This window comes from Aythya fuligula, chromosome 4 (assembly GCF_009819795.1).
Source record: "Aythya fuligula isolate bAytFul2 chromosome 4, bAytFul2.pri, whole genome shotgun sequence".
Lineage (NCBI taxonomy): Eukaryota > Metazoa > Chordata > Aves > Anseriformes > Anatidae > Aythya > Aythya fuligula.
The window spans coordinates 70,781,819-70,795,193 of NC_045562.1; positions in this window are offsets into that span (position 1 = coordinate 70,781,819).

Below are 13,375 nucleotides of genomic sequence, written 5' to 3' on the forward strand. Positions count from 1 at the left end.
TATTCCAGGCTGCTACTGTACTTGCTGGTGGCCGCTGCCCGCGTGTGCCCAGCATACTGTACATTCCCTTGTAAGGGCTTGCCCCATTCCCTGCTCTGCTCTGAGCTGTCGCCTGGCTGTTTGCCCCACACCTGCTGGTGGGAAGGTCCCCACAGCACCCACTCTCAAAAACCTGTTCCTGAGGCTCTCCTGGGAGCTCCCTGCTCGGCTATGATGGCTTTGAAGGAAAGGAGGTGCTCACAGGGCTGAGCTGAGATGCTGCGTCATGATGGACAAGCTCTGTGGTGCAGGGTAACACCTCTCCTGTCCTACAGCACCTCACACAGCATGGAGTTTCTTGTCAAAAAAACACTTTAGAAACCAATCCTGAATTTACTAGGTCCTCTGCGGTCAGCTAGGGTCTGGGGCTCAGAAGGAGGGAGGTGGATGTCAGACCAGGACCCGCATGGGATCTCCCTCCTTGGGTCTGCGTTGGAGGGCCTGGAGTTGGAGCTTCACTCAGGGTTTATCATTGCTGATGTCAGCGATCTTTAAACAGCAAAATCTAACTTTTATGAGGTTCCTGGAAGCATTTTTATCATCACTCAGGAGCAGGATGGCAACAGGACGTGTGGGCGATGCCTCATGCGATAGGATCCTGGGCCACGCCAAGGACAACAGGGATGAATAATATTAATGAGAAATAGGTAAAAGCTGATGGATGTGGTGCTTCCTGAGAGTCAAAACATTTCACATCTCAAGGCACTAAGGACTGGGGACAGGCTTCATCCTATCCAGATGTAATTTTTATTAGATGTCTCACAGTTCTGTGTTTTCTTTATAGCCTGTGAAGGCGATGCACTCTACGTCCAGTTTGATCCCTGAGGGACACCCACCTGCAAGCCAACAGGTTGGCTCTGAACTTTGGGGAACAGTTTGGACCTCTCTAAATTCACACCCTGAACAATGGCAGTAATAAAAACATGTATTTATTTTTCCACCTGCATTTTTGCCCGACTGAAAGTGCTGAAAACACAATGCTCAAGTTGTATTTTTGGCTATCCTCTTCCTCACCACATTCCGTCCAAAATCCGTTGAATTCAAGCTGCTCCTTCCCTCTTCAGCTTTTTAAGGGCACATCTTCTTTAGGGGTATGCACCCAGCAAAGACATAAGGCATCTAAGAGATCAATAACAGGCACTTTTAGTGCTTAATTCAAAATCCTACAATTATTGCAGATGCCTGACATTTGTAGGGACCAGGATTCCCACTAGCAAGGTGCTACTTACTGTTTTGGGGCACCTGCTCTCTCTATATAACGCTGTTTTTTCCTTTTGTTTTAAGGCTTTTCCTTACAAGAAAATGTTGGAGCACGCCCTTTAAAAACAAGCATGATTTTTACCATGCAATGCACATCAGGCTAAAGGCCAGCACGAGCAGAGGGGGAGGCACACTGCAAACATCCCTACCCACAGCCACAACCCTCACGAAGGACCCAAAACACATTGTGATGTTGCACTTTTCTCACACCGTGCACAACAACAGCCAGGGTGCTGTCAAATGCTCGGGTTTTGCTCAGGAAATGGATCCCTCATCAGTGGCGAGCACAGAGGCCGTGACAACTCGTGTCACCAAACGCCTGCCAAGTGCAACAGCAGCGGATGTAGCCACGCAGGGAGAGGAGACCTTGCAGCAGGAGATGCTGCCTGTTCTTTCCAGTGATCCACAATCATCTCGCACTCGTATCCGAGGAGCTGACAACGTCAATAGCTGGCGTTTAAGCATGAAATTTTACATCTAAAGAGCCCCTGCTGCTCGTTTGCTCCAGAACCTCCTTCCCAGTTGCCGTCCGCAGGGGTAAGTCAATCAGGATAGTTAAGCTTTCAAAACCTGACAGATGCTCAGCAGCTTTTTGGCAGCAGTGCCTCCCTGCTGTCTCTGCAGCGCTGCTTCCCACCACGCACAACCTTCAGCTGAAAGCACCACTCAACGCTGGGCACCTACCAAAGTTCAGCAAGCAACCCCCGGCCAGCTCGCTGCCTCATCACCCTGAATTCGGATGAGCTGCTCTGCAAAATCTGGAAGCCGTTGCCTTGACCCATCAGATAAGGCTGCTGCTGGAGCCAATTTCTCAGCAACACTCCTGGCCTGCAGCTGAAGCAATTCCTGCAGTAGCCCAGCCTGATAAAACTGCTGCTAGATTCCTCCCTTCTTGGCTGAAGATTTAATTTGAGATCTAGTATCCCACTGTGCACTCCCCCAGACTTCCAAAATGTTCTCCTCCAAACAGCCTTCCCGTCTTGCACTGCCAGGCTTTGCACATCTGGAGTCCAGACTTCATTGTCACTGACCCAGGACTCACCATAGTTCTCCTCCTCCAGCTCAAAATTAAACACATGCAGTCGTCCCGATCTGAGCACAGCCCTTCTGCCAGGTGTTGTCAGCATCCCACCGCGCCAGCCCCAGCAGCTCACGTTCTCTTTTAAAACAAAGCAGACCCAGCTCGAGGCACTCACGCTGGATTTCTAGGACCCCCTAAAAAAAACCCTCAGATGTGTCCTTAGCAATCTCTGCAGCCTTTCCACCCACGTCAGTCTGGGGATGAAATCAGGGGAAAATCTATTATCAGGCTTTTTATTTCTCCCTAAGGTGGAGAAAAACAAAAATAGATGATGGAAATGGAGCATAACCATGCCTCTGCAGAAGCACTGGTGGTCACTGGTTAACTCTCCACTGGTGGGAAGCCTCCACAGGAGAACAAGTCAGTGGGTGCAATTTCTGTCCCCGGCCATGGACCATTTGGAGTCACTGAGCAGTTAGGGTCCGGCCCCAGAGTCCAGGATGTTCCCAGCACTGTAGGAAGAGTAAAACCACCCTCTATTTTGTTGTATTTATTTCTGAGGAGGAGAAGGAGTTATCCATCTCCACGCCTTCTTTGTGCAGGATCCCTCCTGCTTATACATCACCATGCCCAGAGCCACTGGGCAGGACCCCCTGCACCTTTAGGCCCTTGTGCTGGCACAGGATCCACAGAGAAAAAAAGGATCCACATCATGCAGCCTCTTTGCTCTGACACAGAAACTTTCCCCTGCTCCAAATTCTGCTGTGCAAGCAGGTCTGGATTTGTCTGCAGCTTCTGGTGACTTTCAGGGTATCCTTGGAAACATTCAGGAGAATTTCTGGTGAATTAAGCTCCTCCTGTTTGCTCAGCAAGATGAAGCCCTTCACTTCTGGAGCTTGGTCCCTCCATGCACCCAGCTTACCCAAGTGAAGGAAGGCTCTAGGTGTAACTTTTCCTGCTCCTGCTTGAGGAGAACAACTTCTGCTCTGCATCATCAGGCATAAATCAGCAATAATATTGCCCAAGGGGAAGAATCTGGTGCAAATACAGACTGGACAGACAGTTTGCTTTTCTGCAAGAGCAACAGGCACTGTGAGAGGGGTAAGGTAGCCCTCGGAGAAAAAAGGCAGGACCAGCTACCATGAGCTCAGTGCTACCAAGCCAAGGAGAAAAGCACAGAGAGCCCTCAGTCCCTCCTTCCACAGCTCCTTCCTCTGGCATTGCCTCGCCTGACCATTGCTGGATTAAAAATAAAACATTTTTTGCTCTAACCTTGAGCACAAGGGTCCCATCTGTCACTGAGGGCTCTGACGGGGCCGTGTCCTCTCCTCCTAACAGGCACCCCGAGCATCTCAGCGCGTCTGATGCTGACAAGATGGGCTTTAACTCTGCAGAGCTTTTGGGTGCCAGAACGACAGTGCTGAAGCATGACATCTGCTGCCGGAATGGGCGCGTGTTCAACACTGACTCAAGAGAGGAGAATGCCCCTTAGTGAGCCTCCAAGACTTGTTTCCCAACAACCCAAAGCTCCTGGAGGTCTCCCATATAAATCCCCGGGCCCGGTGCTGCACGGCTTCCGAGACCTCACAAGAACAGTACAAGGAGGATGCTGAACTATTTGGGGCAACCCAGGAGATAATCAGTTTAGAGAAAGACCCTGATTTCCCACGTGGATGTGTTATCTGAGCTGTCCTGCTTCAAGTTTCACCCTTTGGTGGGTTGGGGTTGTGAGCGTTTTTTTCTGTGTAAGGCTTTGAGCAAGGGGGTCTGAGGCCAGCAGGGAAAGGAAAGGGAGGAAGAGGTGGCTAGGAAAGGAAAAAGGCAATTATTACCCTCGCACATTTTTGGGAGGCAGTTTTCTTCTGCCATCACCTCCCAAGTGATCAGGCAAAATCCTACAGTCAGAACAAGCCTCCACAAACCCCAAACCCACCGCATTCACCCCAAATAAATTATGTCAGAGACAAATCCTCCCTGACCAAGAATTGTGCAAGACTTAGCATCCTGCAGAGACCTCTTTAACCCACCCCAGTCCTACCAGAGACCCACAGCGAGCTCCGATTTTACGGGCTGGAGCCTCCGGCACCATCCCCGTCAGCTGGGGAAACGGGAGACCGAGCCTTGATCCTGCCAGCTCCCGAGCAGCCCAGCAAAGCAGCTAAGTATGCGGCTTATGCTGCAGCTTAACTGGCTCGGCATCCCTGGCCGAAGCAAAATAGAGCAAACTGGCTGTGCCGTGCGGGCGTCTGTCCGTCCGTCTGTCTGTCACTGCCCTCTGCCGGGGGAGCTACGAGGCTTCGGGACCGAGTGGGACACGGGTGGGTGCTGAGCGTGGAGAGGGAAGGATGCAAACCTGGCCCTGATGCCAGGGAAGCCCCGGTCCTTGCACCCCATAAAGACGAAATGCAAAGCGGAGCAGCCAGCCATACAGCCGTGCACAGAGCCTGCACAGCCAACGCAGACACCTGTGAATTATACACACTGAAAAAATCACTATTAACTTGCTTTGAGCCTAATAAAATAGTGGATCTGTTTCACACGCAGGTTTTTGTAATGCTGATGACATGCTCAGATGGGATTCGGCGTGTGTACGTGAGCGCCGCGATCAGCAAGGGGGCAGGCTGAGGTGGTGGAGGTGCACTTAGGAGGCACCCAAGAAACAAAAGGTGCCTCCTAAGAGGGAGGACAAGATAAACACAAAGTGGCTGATAAAAAGGCAGAGCTTCCCCCCAAAATGTGAGGCAGATGGCTGGCAAAACAAAGAAAACAAATTACGTGGTATCAGGAGCAGAGGAGACTGCCCACTAGCAAGAAACCTGTTGAAAATTTAATGAGGTTTAATTTTACAGTTCAAAAACCGGTCTGATGTGCCAGCCTTCTAAATACTCCCATCAGAGTCATCTCTAACTCCACCATGGATGCACAGATGGTTGGATGGACTCACTTGTAACACGGGGCTCAGTGGCTGATAGTCAGCACTGTTTCACTCCATCCCAAGTTGTTTAGGTACCGACTGCCTCCTTCCCTCTCCCCAGGGCAAAGGGATGACCCCAGGACCTAGGCAGAGGATGGCAGCTGTGAGTTTTGCTCCTCTCACCACTCTCCTGTGTTGTCTGCAGATCCCTCCTGCCCCCTTTGATGGCTCTGTTTGTACCGGGGACACAGCTATGGTGGCCATCCGAGGGACTTGTCTGTCTGAGAGAGCTGGGGCATTTTTCAGGAGCATCTCACAACGCTTCAGCTGGTCTATGGACACTGCAAATGGAAGTTTCAGTCACAGCAAAGAAAATACAGCACATACTGCATCAGAGCCGTACTTCCACCAGCATGGGATGGTGCAAGAGGACAACAGGGAGGCAGATGTAAGGGAATGTCTTGCCCATGGGGTTATCCAGAGAATAGTTACAGCCTGAAAGCACTATCCAGATCCAGACCTGCTCCAAAACTTGCAAGCATAATCCTTTACAGGTCTGGACTGATGCAATCCATACCAATATCCTTCCTCCTTTTTGAATTGTGCTAAGTGCCTGGATTTGGTAATCCTCTGCAGCAACACTCTCCAGAAAGCGATTGCACATTCCATGAGAACACTGCCCCTTCAATGAGGTGTGTAGCATAAAAATAAAAATGCAACACGGTCACATAAACCAGGGGGAGATGCTTACTTTGGGGGGTGCAGCAACAGTTAGCTCATCTCAGGGAGGAAATCCTTGATGCTGAGGCCAGGCCGTAATCTGGGATTTTTCCTGAGCTCTGCACTTCTCTAACCCCAGGGCCTAGGAAGAACCATAATTGATAAAGAAGTGAAAGCTGCAGCTTCTTAGCTCCTCATCCTTCCTTGTCATCTGGAAGGAGGCTATTGCAGTGCCAAGATCCAGGATCTAAAGGCCACAGAGCTGGGTGACAATCAATGGAAAGTGTATCCAAGGGTGTGAAGGAAAAGGGACACATTTGCACGGGGAAATCTGGCATGTGTAGAAGCAGCAAATGAGACAGAGAATAAGGTTTCCTCTCACTTGGGGGGAAAAAACACAGGAGCTCTCCCAGGAACTTTTATGGGCTGAGGTCTTGCAGCCAAACCTGGGATCTCCTGGCTGCTGCTGAGGACTTTATGAGGTTCCCCCCCAACACGGGCGCTGAAGTAGCTTGTTCCGTGCACTCTGCTTGTCACTTTTGATTTATATCCCTGTCTACGGGAAGAAAACCCATAAATGAGGCATTTCAAGGAGAGTGGGACTGTCAGTAGGAGTGCCTTTTTCACATCAGTTTGAAAAGGCTTTGAAGGAGCAGCAGCTCAAGCTGCAAAGTCACAGCAGCAAGAGCATCCAAGCACTTCTGCAAACACAACGTGAAGGGCACCAGAAGGTGAGTGTGGTCCTTCCAGCCCAACCTGCTGATGAGGCTGGCTGTGTTTCCTGACCCCCAATGCAATCCCCTGCTCATCCCTAGCAAGGAATCCGTCAAATCTACCTGTTCCCCTTTGTGAAAACAAATCTCCTACCTGTAAAGGCTCCCTGGTGTAATTTCAAGCCTACCCTTTCCAAACAAAATGAAAAAAAAAAAAAAAAGTCCTGGACCATGCTTCTAGATCTCTAAAGTCCCTCCTAAAATTGTACCTGAAAAAAAAAAAATAAGAGTTAGAAGCTCAGTGAGCAGCACAGTTGAGCAAGCCTGGATTCCCAGCCCCTACTGCAGCCAGAGCCAGCTGGCCAAAACAGGGTAGGAAATGACCTACCCTTCTCTTCCCCCGTCCAGGCACAGGTTTTTACATTGTTTATGAACTTGTAATCCCTTTCACAGCTCTCCCCATCTGTAACGTTTGTTTGGAATTGGCCAGGAGCTACTTGCGGGGCCAACAGGCAGAGGTCAGGCTGCAGAGCCTTTGTTCCTTCAAGAAAAAGAAAAAAAAAAAAAAAAGATTCTTCAAAAAATCTTTGTTCCTGCTGAAGAAGAAAGAAAAGGGGGGAAAACACACAAGCAAGAAATATTTGTCATTCAAAGCAGCAGCAGCTTGTGCAAGAACCAAGGGGAAGCCAGGCGCAGGCCTCGTCCCCTCTTACCCATCTCAGATGTCCTCGCAGTGAGACGGAGACCACGCAAAAGCAAAATTCGACCTGATAAAAGCTCCCTCCATCCCAAAGGCACTCGGGGATAGCCAGGAGTGCTGCACAACAAAACCCCACACATCCTTACTGCCTTCCCAGCAGGCTGGCAGCATGAGGGATGGCCGCAGGCTTTGGGGCACACCACTGGCTTGGGGTTTCAGCTGCTGTTAGCTCCCCTCTTCCTTTCATCCAGCCCTTTGATGAGACAAATTGGGCAACGTTTACTTCTCATTGAGCCAGAACAACCCTCTGCAGGTGTGTGCACTGCACTCAGCATTTCCAGTTCTGACGCCTCACGACGTGCTTCCTCACGACGTGCTCCTGGCTCCCACGTTTTGGGGCAGCATCACGCTGGGATCACTCTGATCTCCGTCAGAAGACCAAAAGCCTCACAGGGACGTGTTTTATTTGGAGCTCTGCATGTTGACGGCTGCCATCTGCTGGGCCCAACATCAGGATCTCCTCACGGGTACCTCAGAGGTTGCTGTGCTACCAGGTGTGATCGTTTTATGGCATATATTTTTCGGGGGCCACAGAGAGAAATGACAGCAAAACCCTGCTCTGGGAAGAGCTGTTTGGAGGGAGAAGGGTGGGAATCCAGGCTGCAGAAGTGAATTGTTCATGGGGAACTGTATTAAACTGGCAACTAACCCTGGCCTGCCTATCTATGCTCAGGAATCAGCTTTGGGTTAAAAGGGTGAGACCACCAAGCAATGCCAGCTGGAGCAAGGGCACAAAAGGTGTCGTTGCACTGCTGTTACCAGCCAAAAACTAGTTCATAATCAAGTGTGGGAGAGAGACCCGACTGTCATAAGTGCTAGAGCAGGGACAGGCAACATCCCCTAGGAGCTTACAGCACAGCAAGCTCATGAGATGCCAAGAAGGAATAACATGGGGTCCCGCTTCCAAGTGTGTCCCAAAACAAACCCAGGAGTGGTATGCACATAATCCCTTTATAGCCAAGGACTGGGCTGAGGGTCAGAGATAAGCAGCTTGGGAAAAACGCTTGAGTTTTGCAGTCCCATGCTTCAAGCAACTATGTTTTAACTCTCTTCTCTCCCATATTAAATGGGGAAATAAGACAGCAATCAGAAAATTTGAGGTAGTGGAAAAGCAGTGGTTCCTCCAACACAAGCAAGAGATTCTCCAGGGACATCAGATGGGGCAGTCGCTATCAACCCATCCTTATTTCTGGTGAGTTTGCACAACGTGGAACCTGCTTTTGTCCCCAGACCTCCTCCCCTCAGCTGACATTCCTAAACCAACACAAGACAAAGAGAAATCCAAGCCCTGGTGCTCAAACATACCTGGAGATGGATCTGCAGTGAAATACCGGCCTCTGCAAGCTGATAAACTGCATTCTCCAAGGCTGGGAATTTTAGAGCAGGTTAGGGCTCTAAAATTTAGGGCTCTAATATTGGTCAGGGTGGGGTTTGACACACAGCTCCTTCTGATTCAAGAGCCTGTCATTCCCTCCCCTCTGCTCCCAGCATCCCCGTTTAGCTACAGGGGGGAGCCTGTCCCCAGCTTTATGGCTGCATTTTGCTTTTTCACAGCACATTGTGTAAGCAGAGCTGAAAATCCTTGAGGAGGAAGGGTGAGTAACTGCAAGCTCAGCATCGGCACATATTATCATGCTTCAAGCTGAAAGGGCAGAGAGAGGGGGGCTGGAAAAGATGCTCCCTTCCTCCCCACAGGGCACCTAAACCCATGCCCACAGTGGGATCAGCTACAGCTGAAGCCATCCCTGCTGGAGCTTCTCCCACTCTTGTCAAGGAATTTGAGGATGAAGACCTCATGGCCACCCTGCACAAGCCAGACCAACCCTTCTCTAATCTCATGTTAGAAAAAAATCTACTTGAGATGAACCTGAACACCCCAAGGATGCTATTTGTGTCTGGAGTGATGCAGAAGGAAGAAAGGAATTACTGCCCCTCTCACTGACCTTCTGGTCTTCTCAGGACCCACTGACCTGTGTTCATTCATGTACCTGTGCTTTTGGGTGTCTCAGAGTTTTGGTTGCCCTCCAAGTCCCTCTGGTGGGATGGAGAGGCCTGGTTTGGAGAGGACTGGTTTTGTCACAACACTTTCTGTCCTGCAACACCATACCTGTGGGAAGCCACCATGTGCAGGAGTGTTTTACTGCTCTATAAAGTCCCCTCCAGTACAGCTGCCCATGCAGATAAACCTCAGCTTGTCTCAGGTCCAGAGGATTCCTGCAATTCACAGATCTCTGGGAATTGTGAACAACTGCCTGAATGTCCATGGAGGCTGCAGGAGGGGGCATCAGCGGTCCTGCATACATTTCCACAGCCAGAGAAATTAAGATCTGTCATAAAACTGCTGTCTCTCGTGAATTCTTCCACTTATAGAATCATTAAGGTTGGAAAAGACCTCCAGGATCTCCAACCACCCCCCGACCACCACTGTCACCACCAAACCATGTCCCCAGGCACCAGGCCCAACCTTGCCTTGAAAACCCCAGGGACGGTGATGCCACCACCTCCCTGGGCAACCTGTCCCAACACCTGACTGCTCCTTCTGACAGAAGTGTCTCCTCATTTCCAACCTGAACCTTCCCTGGCACAACTTGAGGCCATTCCCTCTGGTCCTATCACAGTGACCTGTGAGAAGAGGCCGACCCCCAGCTCCCCACACCTTTCAGGCAATTGCAGAGGGCAATGGGGTCTCCCCTGAGCCTCCTCTTCTCCAGACCAAACACCCCCAGTTCCCTCAGCCACTCCTCACAGGACTTGTGCTCCAGGCCCTTCACCAGCTCCTTAACCCTTCTCTGGACACGCTCCAGGGCCTCAATGTCCTTCTGGTACTGAGGGGCCCAAAGCTGAGCACAGCGCTGAGGTGCGGCCTCACCAGAGCCGAGCACAGGGGGATGAGCACCCCCAGGTCCTGCTGGCTGCACGATTCCTGATACAGGCCAGGATGCCGCTGGCCTTCTCATCCAAATCATCATGCTGGAAGGGAAAAAAATACATAGGAAATGACATCAAACCCCACTGCCCCGTGAATGGTAGGAGAACAGCCTCCAGCCCTCCTTTTTTCCTCAGGCAAAGCAGACAAGGAGCTCGTCTAGGTCCCCAATGAAACACCGGGACTTCCCCAGAGATTTTCCTCTGTGAACTCAAAACCCCACACCTCCACCAAACCACCCGTGAAATCCTCCCAGCACCACCTCTGCCTCCTTCTGTGTTGCCACAGGGAAGAATTCCCTCGCCACCCACAGCTTCGAGTCCGAGGAAAGGGGATTTAGAAATACTGTTAGGTACAGGCTTTGCTGTGTTTAATCCTATGCAGATGAAAAACTGAGCATACAATAAAATAAATAAAGTAATTCATTAATTAATTATAAATAAATAAATAAAATGATTTAAAAGGCATTTTTGCAGTTCTGGGAGAGCACTAGCCAGGGATTAGGGTGACACGTGCCACGTCAGCTCACAGGCTATTTAACAGCTGCTGGCTCATCAATAGCTGCTTGTAATTAACACTCATTGATGGGATTCAAGTCCTTATTTCCAGCTCCACTTGCTGGAGGAAAACTGCTCATCCCTGCAGCCCTCACTTCAGGGTTGACTTCTGGCACCCAGCACAGGCATGCTGCATTAGCGGTGAAGGATTTTTTTGGGTTTTGACCCTTTCTAGCGGTGCGGTGCAGCTGGAGGAAGGGCTGGTCCAAGCCTGTGCACATCCCGGCTGGCAGCAGGGCTCTCTCCGAGCACTAGATGGGGCTACGAGCCCGCTTCTCATCTCCAACCCTCTGCAAATCAGAAATGCTGCCCTCAGGCTCAGCCCTCCCAGGGCTGCTGTAGGGCTTGGGGGCATCTCTGTGGACCCAGGTGTTTCAAAGCACTGAAATTCCTAATCCAGCCTGAGCGTGAGCCACTACACGGCTCGTGACCATCTCATGGGGTGTTCAAGGTTGGACATGGGTTAGTGGGTGATGGTGGTGGTAGGGGGTGGTTGGACCAGATGATCCTGGAGTGCTTTTCCAACCTTAATGGTGCTATGGCAGAAGAAGCAGTGAAACCCCATAAGCATCTGCCTGAGCCACTGCCATCCATCCATCCATCCATCCATCCATCCATCCATCCATCCATCCACTCAGAGCAGCAGCCAGGCCCAGGGACACACCAGGATGAATTACTGGCTGGTAACACAAGGGACAGTCCCCTCATAGGGAAAAGTAAGGTTAGAAATCAAGGAGGATAAATTCAGACCAGAGAAATAGTCACAGGGTTCAGAGACTCGTGACCTCGCAGAGGAAAACCCCTTGGGGTTTTGAAATAAGCTGCAACCTGTCCTAGTTAGCTGCCTCTATGAACAGGAAAGAACCTGCTTAAAAATAACCCCCCTTCACCCAGGCCTGAAAGCAAACCTGCTCGTGGTAATCTCGATACTGTTGGCACAAACCAGCCCTTCTTTCCAGACTTTGCATAGCAGGATAGGCGATCAGTTACCACTCCAACATGCAAACTTCTCTCCCGGATAGAGCAGCACAGAGAGGTCCCGAAGCTGCTGTGGACCCAGATCCTGCTCTTCCCTCGTGGGTACAAAGCGGTGAGCACCCAAAAATTGCCAGCACCCTCACCAGCATCCGCGGTCCTCTGCAGAAGAGCTGCTGTGCCTGGAAAAGACAGCAGGGAGACACCGCAACCCCACGGGGCATCTGGGGCCAGGGAGAGGAAAATAGCAGGGGAAAATAAAAATAAAAATAAAAATAAAAATAAAAATAAAAATAAAAATAAAAATAAGGAAGAATTTTTAAAAAAAGGGCCAGAGGAGGTAGAACTGATGACAACATGCAGGGAAAAGCTGGAAGCAACAGCCCAGCTCTTGCAGAGGGAAGAACCCCTCTGCAGTCAGTCTGTGGGATCTGCCCAGGTCCTCGCATCCCTTCCCCAGCTCACACCGTGGTGGTGGGGAGGAAAGGACTGGAGCCCGTGCGAGGTGTGCTGCGTGCCTGGTTTAGCTGGAATCGGGCAGAACCAGGCTGGAGAAAAGGAGAGGCTCGCAGGGAGCCGCCTTGTTTCGTGCTCCCCTTACCCTGCCATTGCTTTCATACTCTGGCTTCCATACTCAAGGCTTCCTTGGGCTATAGCAAATACATTTATGCACAGCAGGAGAGGGAAGCAAGGGGCTAGGGAAACTACCCGCTGTCTGCTTTCTAGCTTTCCTTGTACAAGAAGATTAAAAGGGTTTTTTTCCTGCAACTCACCCATCACCTTCCTGCTGGCCCCTCACGATGAGTGGCTTGAGCACCTGGCCGCATACCGAGGGTGCTGAGCTCTGGGGACAGGAGAAAGGAGTAGGAGCAGCTGCACTGAACAGAAAGGCTTTGTTCTCCACAAAGGCGTAGGTCAGGGTCAGAAACAAGTTGGTTTTGGCCTGAGCACAAGAGAAGCAGGGAGGGAAAATGAATGAAGCAGGCAGATGATCCTGGGCAGGAGCGCGGCACCTCAGCAGAGAAACTGCTCCAGTTCCAGGAGGTCACAGGCTGGAACAAGCGAGGTGGCAGGGTTTTGGTTAAGATTATTTATTTTTTGTTAAAGTACGAAGAGGTGAAGCACAAGTGCATGGGCGAGCAGAAAAAGGCCAGCCAGCTGGAACAGGCAGACACCTGGCGAGCTTAGCAAAACCTCAGGGCGCTGCATCTCTGCTCTCCCACCTCAAAACTCAGTCCGGGCAAATCCAGGCCTTGCATTATCAATATAAACCACAAAAGTTGTCATAACACTGCTGATTTAATGCTCGAGCAGCTCGACCGTCAGAGCTGTCACTGGTGTTGTGACCTTGCAGGTCATTCACACATGGTAAAGCTTCAACTCCAGCTCCTGAGGCTCATACCAGGTCTGCAGCAGCAGATCCGTTTTTGCTTGAAGGCTTTTTTTTTCTTTTTTTAAATTAAAAAAAGAATGCGAGTCACGTTGCTCTG